Source organism: Xenopus laevis, chromosome 2L (genome assembly GCF_017654675.1).
Source record: "Xenopus laevis strain J_2021 chromosome 2L, Xenopus_laevis_v10.1, whole genome shotgun sequence".
Taxonomy (NCBI): Eukaryota; Metazoa; Chordata; class Amphibia; order Anura; family Pipidae; genus Xenopus; species Xenopus laevis.
In genome coordinates this window covers 153,093,185-153,103,286 of record NC_054373.1, presented here as the reverse complement: position 1 = coordinate 153,103,286, position 10,102 = coordinate 153,093,185, and the positions used below count along the sequence as shown (strand labels likewise).

The 10,102-nt window shown below is 41.8% G+C and overlaps 1 pseudogene; it reads left to right on the top strand.

The window, feature by feature from the left end:
• Nucleotides 1–9,021: 9,021 nt before the first annotated feature.
• On the top strand, nt 9,022–9,123 carry LOC121400134 (annotated as a pseudogene).
• The last annotated feature ends 979 nt before the right edge of the window (nt 9,124–10,102 follow it).

Sequence of the window (10,102 nt, the reverse complement as noted above, 5' to 3'; positions counted from 1 at the left end):
CCATTCTACGTTTTCTCCATCCTGATTTTGGCCTGCCTGTTCCTGTGGCTTCCTATCTTCTAACATCCTTGTAAGACAGTCGTGCCCCATTGCCTGCCAGAACTTATGCTTTGCACCTCTCGTTAAGTCCAGGTGGCATCTGAGTACGCCGAGGGCTCCTCCCGAGGCCAAAGGCGGTCACTTAACTGGTGAAGTCGAGCCGAGACCAGGGTGCTTGGCATCTGTTCTGGTGTAGGGTGCCGACCGTGACATCACCAACTAAAGGTCTACTGGACTGATAGATCCCGATATACCTTTTGGGCACCCCTGGTCTACAGCATATGCCTGTACAACTGATCACTGATAGTTTAATGAGCACTGCGTATCTTGACAGCGCTATATAAATAAATGATGATGATGATGAGTTTAAACTAATCTGTCCCATTTCGCTTCCAAGAAACATTCACATATTGGGAAAATTCGTGAAATGCAGTGAAGGAAATGGACGTTTTTTTTCGCAAAAAACTTTTTCCATGAAAAATAAATTGGGTCTATGGGCATTTTTATCGCTAATTTTGCAGCGGTTTCACAAAATGATTCACCAATGGCAAAATGCGAAGTGTTGTGGTGAATCCATACCTGGCAAAAAATTGAACAACTTCACCAGTCTCGCTCTAAAGAAAAATTCTGCACCTCAAGATGAAACCTAATAGGCTACATTGAGTCTCAGTTGCCCAGATAGATCCACGTGGATTCAATTATTCAACATAGTTCTGTGTTACTGGGAGACACTGATACATTGCTTTCAGTACTAATTCCTAAGTCATTAATACCCAATTACCCATAACATATGTTATGAACACAAAGATATAATTTTGGCTATGTATGATTTGCTTTAAGGACACAAATGCTAATACCATGCAGAGATAACGTGCTCTGATGAATTAACCCTTTGCACACAGGAAACTTACCAATTTAGTCATATTTTTGGATTTCCCATAGCCATGCCTCCCTTCATCCTTCCTGTCCTCTGATTTTCATTATGAAGTTTAAAAATAGATGGTCAAGGGGGACCAAATTTAATGAAAACTAGTTCATGAATGAAAACATATGCCATCCCACAAAGGATTTCTTGCAGTGTATCTTGCTTTTAACTTTCAAATACCCTGATAGTAAAGCAGATTTCTTTGCATATATTATTATATATTTACCAATATCTCAGACAGGGAGATAGTATATTGTTTCCCTTTAGCTAAGGCATAAGGAACTTCATGAATGCATTCTATGGATTTGGCACCAGAGCACATTTGCACAGGCAACAGCACTGTTTATGAGCACTACAGAAGCCATAGCATAACTAGGAAGAATTATTTAGCCAAGACAAACAATATGTCAGATGTCATTTATAATTTTTAAAGACACTTTGGTAGTACTCAATTTTTGTCGCTTGAGAGTAGAGGTTCTTGGAACTATTTAAGATCCCTTTGAAGTTGAACATTGGGTAAGGGCTTCTTCTATCATATGAAAGTTGCAGATCTATAAAAACTTTACATTATGTGCCAATTATGCATAGAACAAAGAATACCTAGCACGACCAATATGTGATTGCCCCAAATCTTAGCCTAAATTGCCTTCCATAATGACCTATGGCATTCTCTACAAATGTCACACTAACTGACCTTTCAGGCTTTATAAAAGTTTGGATTGTCTGTTTGTTTTGCCTCCAATAAACTTTCTTGTTTCTCCTACCAACTGGCATAACTAGAGGATTATAGGCCGTAGCCCAAAATCCATTTAATAAAGTAAGATACAGTATTTCATCCTACCATCATTTCCTGATAAACTTCCCCCCGACAACCCACAGTGGCACTACAGAGTTCCACAGCTCATAATGGCCCCATTAATATGCTCTATCTATGCATTAAAATATTCTACAGATCGTAATTTCCAAAAAGAGCGCCACAACATCCTTTAATAGTTCCAGAACATATCTGACAGCTTATAAAGCCTCCAACAGAGTTCCTATACAGTTCAACCCTAAACAGAGTGCTCCTGCAGACCATAATGTCCAAGCATTTCACTTCCACCATATCTCATAATATCCCAGGTACAGTAGAGCCATAAACAGAAATCTCCCTATCAGACGAAAGACAAAGACATTTGGAGGCTTTTCAGTAGAAGTATCCTAGGTTTGGGCCCTGATCCCACTGGTATGAGCTGACAGAAGTAGGGAGTGTTTTTTTTTTTGAGTGGCAACAGACAGCTGGGCCTGTAGCTGAACCAGTAAGACCCTTCCAGGCAGCAGTGCAGTGAAACAAATCTTTTAGATAAAGGGTAATTGATCCTGCCTTAAATCTTGTGAGACATTTTTTCTAGTGGATTTGCTATTTTGCAGCCAAAAATTAAGCCAGGAAAGTCATGAGTACCAAGAAAATTTCACAGTTTCAAACAATCACAACAAGTAATGGTCCATTTTTTTTCCAGTAATCATTTTTTTTCTTATAAAAACAATATCTGATTAAAGTAAGGATCTTTAACCCCTCACTTCCCTCTTCCTGTAGTACCACATCCCCTATGACAGATTTTAGTTGTTGGGCTAGGGGATTTTGGGAGACAGAGAGACTTCTGAAACAACTTTATTTCATTATTTAGTCTAATGGCAGTTATGACAATGAAACAGGAACATCCATCTTTACAAAGCGATATGCCAGTTAATACGTAGGCTTTCTCTGTGTGTTCTAGCAGCTGTAACATTTCTGCGTACTTAAGAGCCGGTCACACAAGGACAGCATTTCTTCTAATGTCAGCTGGTATCACGACACAAAATCAGCATCATTACATTCGGTAATTAAAGGCAAAGTTTATCCTTCAGTAAGTTAGTGGTAGTTAATTTAAAATAATATTTATTATTTAATTTGGCTGCTATCTCAGTACAGTAACGCTTCACTAACAGTGTCTAATCATCAAAGTTAAGAGAGCATGAAAGATTATTCATTCGGTAAACCCACTTTAATTCACTGTATTTATCAAAGTAAAATCAACATTTGTGTGGCCATAGCTCATAGCGTCCCTTTGGTGCACTGGCATTTTAAAGAGGCGCTATCAGTATAAAATTTGTATTTGTTTGATGGGAATGGAATAACCTCTGGAGTGCCACACATTGCCCATGGCTGCTCTAATGATCATGAAATCATGAAAATCACCTTTGTTTTTCTGTCTGCATGGATCAGTGTATTTTCTGGATTATATGTGGTCCTATCTATTTTCTTCCACACAGAAAGAGTTTTGCAGGATAAAGATGACCACACTTGGGTCAATGTTCTTATCATCTGAACCATCAGCCCACAGTCAGGACAGCTAGAATGTATAGGCAGAAACATGGATGGGATAATTGGGTTGATCTTCTTTTGGTCAATGGTCTAGATCAGTGCCATTCAACTTCTGTGGCACCGAGGGACGGAATTTTTCTGGCCGATAATGGAAGCCAGTGTTGACCACTCCCTGTTTTTAAACCACACCCACTTTAAACCACACCTACATTCCCACAAGAACTTTTCTGGGAGCACACCAAAAAAAACAAATAATTGGTGCTCACTGCATGAATGCAGTGAAAAATGTAAGCATGTAAGCAAATATTAAAGCATACCCTTAAATCTATATGCCTCATCCTCCCCTGTGGAAAACACAGCACCCCCAGCACATGATTAAACACCTTAGGGCCCCCTAGCAACATTTTCCAAATGCTAACAAACCCCCAGAGGGGGTCACGTCCCACAGGTAGAGTATGGCACACACAGGGAGCATAGGGCAGGCAGAGTATGGCACACACAGGGAGCAAAGGGCAGGCATATTATGGCACATAGGCAGATGTTGGCACACATAAGGAGCATAGGGCTGGCAGAGTATGGCATACACAGAGCATTGGGAAGGCATAATAGAGCAGGAGACAGGGACCAAGATAAACAGTTCACTGTTCTACATACAGTGACACAATGCTGGTGCCCCTCCAGCAGTTTGTATGAGATGTGAACAATGTGGGCAGTTTCAGTCTGTGAACTGTGAAGTTTGAGGTGTGAACAGTACAGGGCTTTAAGGGTGTAAATAATAGAGGTCTCACAGGTGCAAAGCTGGCCATAGATGCAACGACCGATCTCTGCCAGACGAACAATGTCGGGACTCTCCACACACGGTCCAAAAATCGTACGAATCCAAGATACGTACGATTTTTGGACCGTGTGTGGAGAGTCCCGACATTTTTCGTCCGGCAGAGATCGGTCGTTTGGACAAGATAGAAAATTTCTGTCGTCTGCCGATAATATCTCTACATGTATTGCCGATCGTACGATTTTCATTGGGAGACTGTCACCAGCTTTGTCAGACATAACTATTGTACGATTGCTGTCAGGGGCAGAACATTGGCTGATCTGTTCTTTTACTACTTTATTTGATCGGAATGGTAAGACTTTGATCTGAATGGTTAGTGGAGGGTCGGGAGATGGGAAAGTCCGATCGTACGTCGATTCGTATGATCGGATCTTTGCGTCTATGGCCATCTTAAGCAATGCAGAGGGGGATTACCGGTGTGAACAATGCAGAAAATTACCATTTGAATTTGAGGTGTAAACAAAGCAGGGGTCATGGTAAGAAGTCAAAGCAGCCAAACTTTTGTGTTGGAAGCCACACAAGGGGGGGGGGTCATAGGCAGCCAGTTGGACAGCAATTGTCTAGATAAGTGGATCATAGCAAGCTGGTGAGTGAGGTGCAAGGCTACTTCAAGGCCTTCAAGGCCTTCAGGTGTCCCTCATATGTTTAGTTAGATCCACTGGATATCTTATTTTTATACTAAGACAGACCAATCACAATCCAGTAGTATATATATAAAAAAATATATAAATATATTAACACAACCATGTTACTTTGTGTGTGGTTACAAACACTGGCAAAGTGTACATAAGTACTGCAAACTCCTCCATACTCATGTGCAAGGGAGCATCATCTACTCCCACCTCCAATTCTGCAGTCACACAGTTGCCTTGAGAAAAAGCAATAGATTATCTGATCTGATAGGATCGCAGAATAGTTGGTTCAAATTGCCTACATAGATGGTTGGGCAATTAGGGTTTTATTATTCTTAGCTGTACTAGGCTATGAAGTACTCACTACTAACTAAGTACGATTGGTTGCTATGGGTTACATACCTAAATGTTTATAGCCCACAAATATTTTTATTACAGGGCATGAATCAGATATCCGCTATTGGTCATACAAAGGGTTTTTATTGAGCGCATGACTCCACTATAGCAAACAGAAGCAACATACTTTGAGAGATAGCAAAAAGCTAAACAAAAGCAGAACCATGATAAAGGGCAAGTTTGCTTTAACTTGTAGCATGTAGATAGTAGTATTCCACAGCAATTGCCATTTGGTCTTCATTTTGTATTTTTGTGTGTGTCTTTTATTTACAGTTTTATTCTGTATCTCTTAAGCCTGAAATTTCAACTTTTTCTTGCTGCTAGGGCTTAATTACTCTGGCAGCCTCCTGGCAGCATGTTTGAACTCAGAATGGAACATTAAAAGGAGAAGTTCAGAAAAGAAAGATAAGCAATTAAAAATAAGAACAACAATCGGAATGGTTTGTGTTTCTGTTGCATTCTTGACATAGGCAGAAAGGGAAAGCTGATAACTGAATATAATACAATATCAGTAATGAAGATTAATTGAAAACGTGTTTAAACGTGTTTACAATAATTACCTATAACATGCTAAAAGTGAGTACCGTATAAAGGTGAATTTCCCCTTGAAGCTTGTTGTACAGTTGCCAATGGGGCTCTTCCAGACATTACCAAATGAGCAGATCTTTTGTATATCTACAGAATGGTTTACTTTGTGAGTGGGAGAATGATATGTTTGTCCAACAGGCAGAATTGGAGGAAAGTTGGTTTTACCATCAGCAGAGGAAGTTTTGTTACCGTAAGGGTAGTCATGGAATTCCCAGCTTAGACATGTGATTGATTGGTTGAGGTTGGATGCCTGTCTTGTAAGGAAAGGCATTTGTAGTTATAATTAACACAGTCCAACCCCCCAGCCCCCCTGAGGTTAAATTGTCAGCTGTTGTCTTGGTGGGTTTTTGTTTGTCTTCCTCTGGATTAACTGAGTTTAGTGGAGGTTGAGTTTAGTAGAGGTTGAACTTGGTCTCGTTCTATTCCCTCTTTGTCATGGTAACATATATACATACAGACAGTATTGTCCAGTATTGATCAATTCTAGTTATACATAAATGGGAGTGAGATTTGTAAATTTTTATCCTCTCTTTGATAGACATAAGCTGGGCATACACTAGCAGATCTGCTTGTTTGTTGAGGTCCCCAAACAAGTGGATCTAGGTCACGTTTGGCCACCCACATCATGGTCACAATCAGGCTGACGGGTACTAGAATTAAGTTGTGACAGCACTACACCAAGCCACCATTGTCTGACAAACACTGTGAATGAGAACATTGCATGTATAAAGTAAATGATGCTTGCTAAACGTATTTTCTTCTGTTTTATCTCAATGTTACATATTTAGTAACACAGACTGAAGTAGGATCTTCTCTAGATTTACTGTGTGATTTATGATTTGATAAAGCCTGGGGGCGATGCATTCTTCCTGTACAAAGCTTTAGTCACAGCTATGCTCTGATTTGATACTAGATGAATATCATCAGCCGTGTATTTTTTTTATTCATAATATTGGTGTGTAGGCAGCCATCTCAGGTCATTTTGCCTGGGTATGTGCTTTCAGTAAGAGCCAGCTCTTTAGGATGGAACTGCTTTCTGGCAGGCTGTTGTTTCTCCTACTCAATGTAACTGAATGTGTCACAGTAGGGCCTGCCTTCCCGAACTGCCTTCCCACCAGCTAGAATGTAAATTGTCGGCGGAATGGCACTCTGATCACTTCGCCTTTCCGAAAGTCGTCCAAAGTTTCCTTGTGAGGCATCCCGCTGGCGATTTACATTCTAGCCGGCGGGAAGGCAGTTCAGTGAGATTAGTCACCTAAAGAAGAAGCCATTTGTCGATGAGCGACTAATCTCCCGAAATAGCAGCATGTGTCTCTGCCCTGAGGCAGCTTCGGGCGAATTCAGAAACAGAGGGCTCTGAGTGCCATCCCGCCGGCGATTTAAATTCTAGCCGGCAAGAAGGCAGTTTGGGGAGATTAGTCACCCTAAGAAGAGGCGATTTGTCGCGATTAAATTTCCCCGAATCTCCACGTGTGTCTCTGTCCTTAAGGGTCTGGCCATACGGCAGATTTAGGGAGATTAGTCGCCAGGCAACAAATTTCCTCTTCTTTGCTGTGACTAATCTCCCCGATCTGCCTTCCCCTGCCTTCCGCCGGCTAAAATGAAGATCGCCTGGGGGCAGGCACTTGGAGCACTTCGTTTTCCGAAGTCGCCCGAAGTTTCCTCATATGGCATTTACGGGCGTCTTCGGAAAATGAAGCGCTCCGATGTGCCTGCCCCCAGGCAGGATTTTCATTTTAGCCAGCAGAAGGCAGATTGGAAGATTAGTCGTGTGAAGAAGAGAAGATCTGTTGTCGGGCGACTAATCTCCCCAAATATGCCCGTGTGGCCAGACCCTTAAAGTGAACTGCTGCTTAAACTATCTCCTGCTAGGCTGTATTAGTTGTGTGTTCAGTCATGTCTTTTTAGCACTGGGAGGGTATCAGAGCCATGAGGCAACAGTTATACAAGAGAGCTTAAAAGCATCCTTCTCCTAATTAGAGGGTATCAGAGGGGTATGGATATACATTTAGCATGGCAATACTGTATATATACATTGTAGCACAGTTGTATACGTGACCGCTACTAGACCTTCACTTTGATGTTATCCTTCTGAATCTTACTTAGGAAAGCAAATAATTGCTGCAGCAGTTTCCAGAAAATAAACTGTGTACGTGGTTTTCTATTTCCAGCATTTCACTCCACTTATGGCAAATGTACAAAATGTATCCAATGACTGAATTGCTGAGTATTGACCTAAAAATATTCTCTGACTGTTTCATGACACAAATGAGCTCGCTATTCTTTACCATGAACAGTACGGTATTCCCAGAGTGACTAAGACTTTTCATTCAGCCAGATGTGTCTGGACAGATGCTGACTAACCGTACAAGCACTGAAGGCTTTCCCACTCCCCCACAATGTCTCACTCGCCCTAGGGAGCCTAAATTTGTGTTTCTGAAGGGAGATGGAACATGTAGATTGCTGTCATGAGCCACCATACTGAACTGGACCGCACAGGATTTTCATCAACTTTTTGTACAGAAGTGCCCTCACACATCACTATCGAATCAGTTTGTAGTATGACTGACAGTCCTCATGCACCAAATTCAGGATTTGGTCTCAGGATTTGGTCTCAGGATTTAGTGGAATCCCACAAATGTTTGCAGATGTGTCTGAATCCTGAGGGCCACATCAAATGAAATGTAAACCCTTAAAGGAGAACTAGACCCCCATCCCAGTTATTAGCTAATATCCAAGCTTATGACTAAGAGTCAGATGGACAAGAAACATGTAAAGCTTAACATAATTGTCTAAATAAAGATTTTTTTCTACTTTTTAACTGGTACCTTCGGTCTGATCTGCATGTGATTGTCAGAGTGCCCTATACCTTTTATTGCTTCTATATGGATTGACCGCCCCCTGAGCTGAGGGCCTGGGGCAGGAGCACCTGGGCCACTGCTTTACTTTGGTTTCTACATTAAATAGACACATTTGTGCTTGTATTTGCTTTTTTGATTAGCTAATAGCCACCCTGCAGAGACCCCCTGCCACCTCTCCAACCACATGGGTGCCTGCAAGTAAATTCCTACACCCCATTCCCCCCCCCCCGTGCCGGCTCTATAACTGCAGAGTAGATCACCAGGGCTGGTGGCTGCCACCTTTGGCCAGGTCATGTCCCTAGCAGTCATCGCTCACAAGAGCATACACAACGGAAGCCACAACCAGATTAGCTTCCACCTTTACTAATTCTCATTTGAGCTGGACCCTTTTTACATCTTGTCTCGCTTCTCAGCCTTTTGGCTAAGATCAAGTAAATGATCTGTTCTTATCAGTTTGACATCAAGTACGGAACACCACCTACTCATGGAACAGAGAACCACTTGGTCGTGGCCACAGACCTGGGAGGCTTTGCTTTGATGCCTGAGCTTTATTGTGCCCCAGGCTTTGCACCCTTGTGGGGGGCCTTACCTTACAGGTCCTGCACTACTATCTGTGAGCATGGCACTAGTGCACTTTACTTTGCCACGTTCAATGCAACACCTTGCTCTTAATACCAGCTGCCTTTTGGAACCGAATAGACAAAAAATTTTATAATCTGGCCATTAGGCTGAAGCCGCTTGTGGTCACCCTAGGATTTTTAACTTATTTATTGGCACTATGACACTTTTTTCTTTTGTTTTTTTGGATCTTTGCTTTAGACCTCAGGGTCAAAGCACTGATTTAATGGAGGGATGTGTGGCCATTAGGCTCCTTCTCCCCCTTGAACTCCCTGTCCCGGAAGAAGGCGCAAAGTCATTGGTTCCTCCTCAGAAGACCATAGTATTTCCGGAAACCCTTATAGGCCTTTTGGTTTGAGGGTGGAGGAGTAAAGGGACAACCCAAGCCTTGCAGCAAAAGGGGTTCAAAGCCCCTGTCTGTGCCTTTTGTGCTGGGGGGGGTCAGGGATAAAGGGGCTCCCCTAGCCTTGGCGAATTAGTGATGTAAAGTGCCTCCTCAGTAACACATGGGAGTGAGACCTAAAAAAAGCAAACAGTTATGACAGGAAGGAAGGATAATAATATTCCTAAACATCTATTTTAATATTTCACATTTACTGAGTTCTATTAATCCTGGATGATAATAATGATAAAAATAATAAACGCTATGAAATAGGCCCCCCACATCAAAATTGTATCAAGGTAGAAGTGTCCTTATATCGGCAAACATTGGCTGTCTAGTGTCTCCTGACAAAGTAGTATATGGATATCATATACGGGTCCAAAATAATTGCCTCCCCATTCAGTATCTAATAAGTCTTTCCAATTTCTAACCATTTTCGCCATTAAAGATTCTGCAGAGGCCCATATAAAATCGGTTGAGTC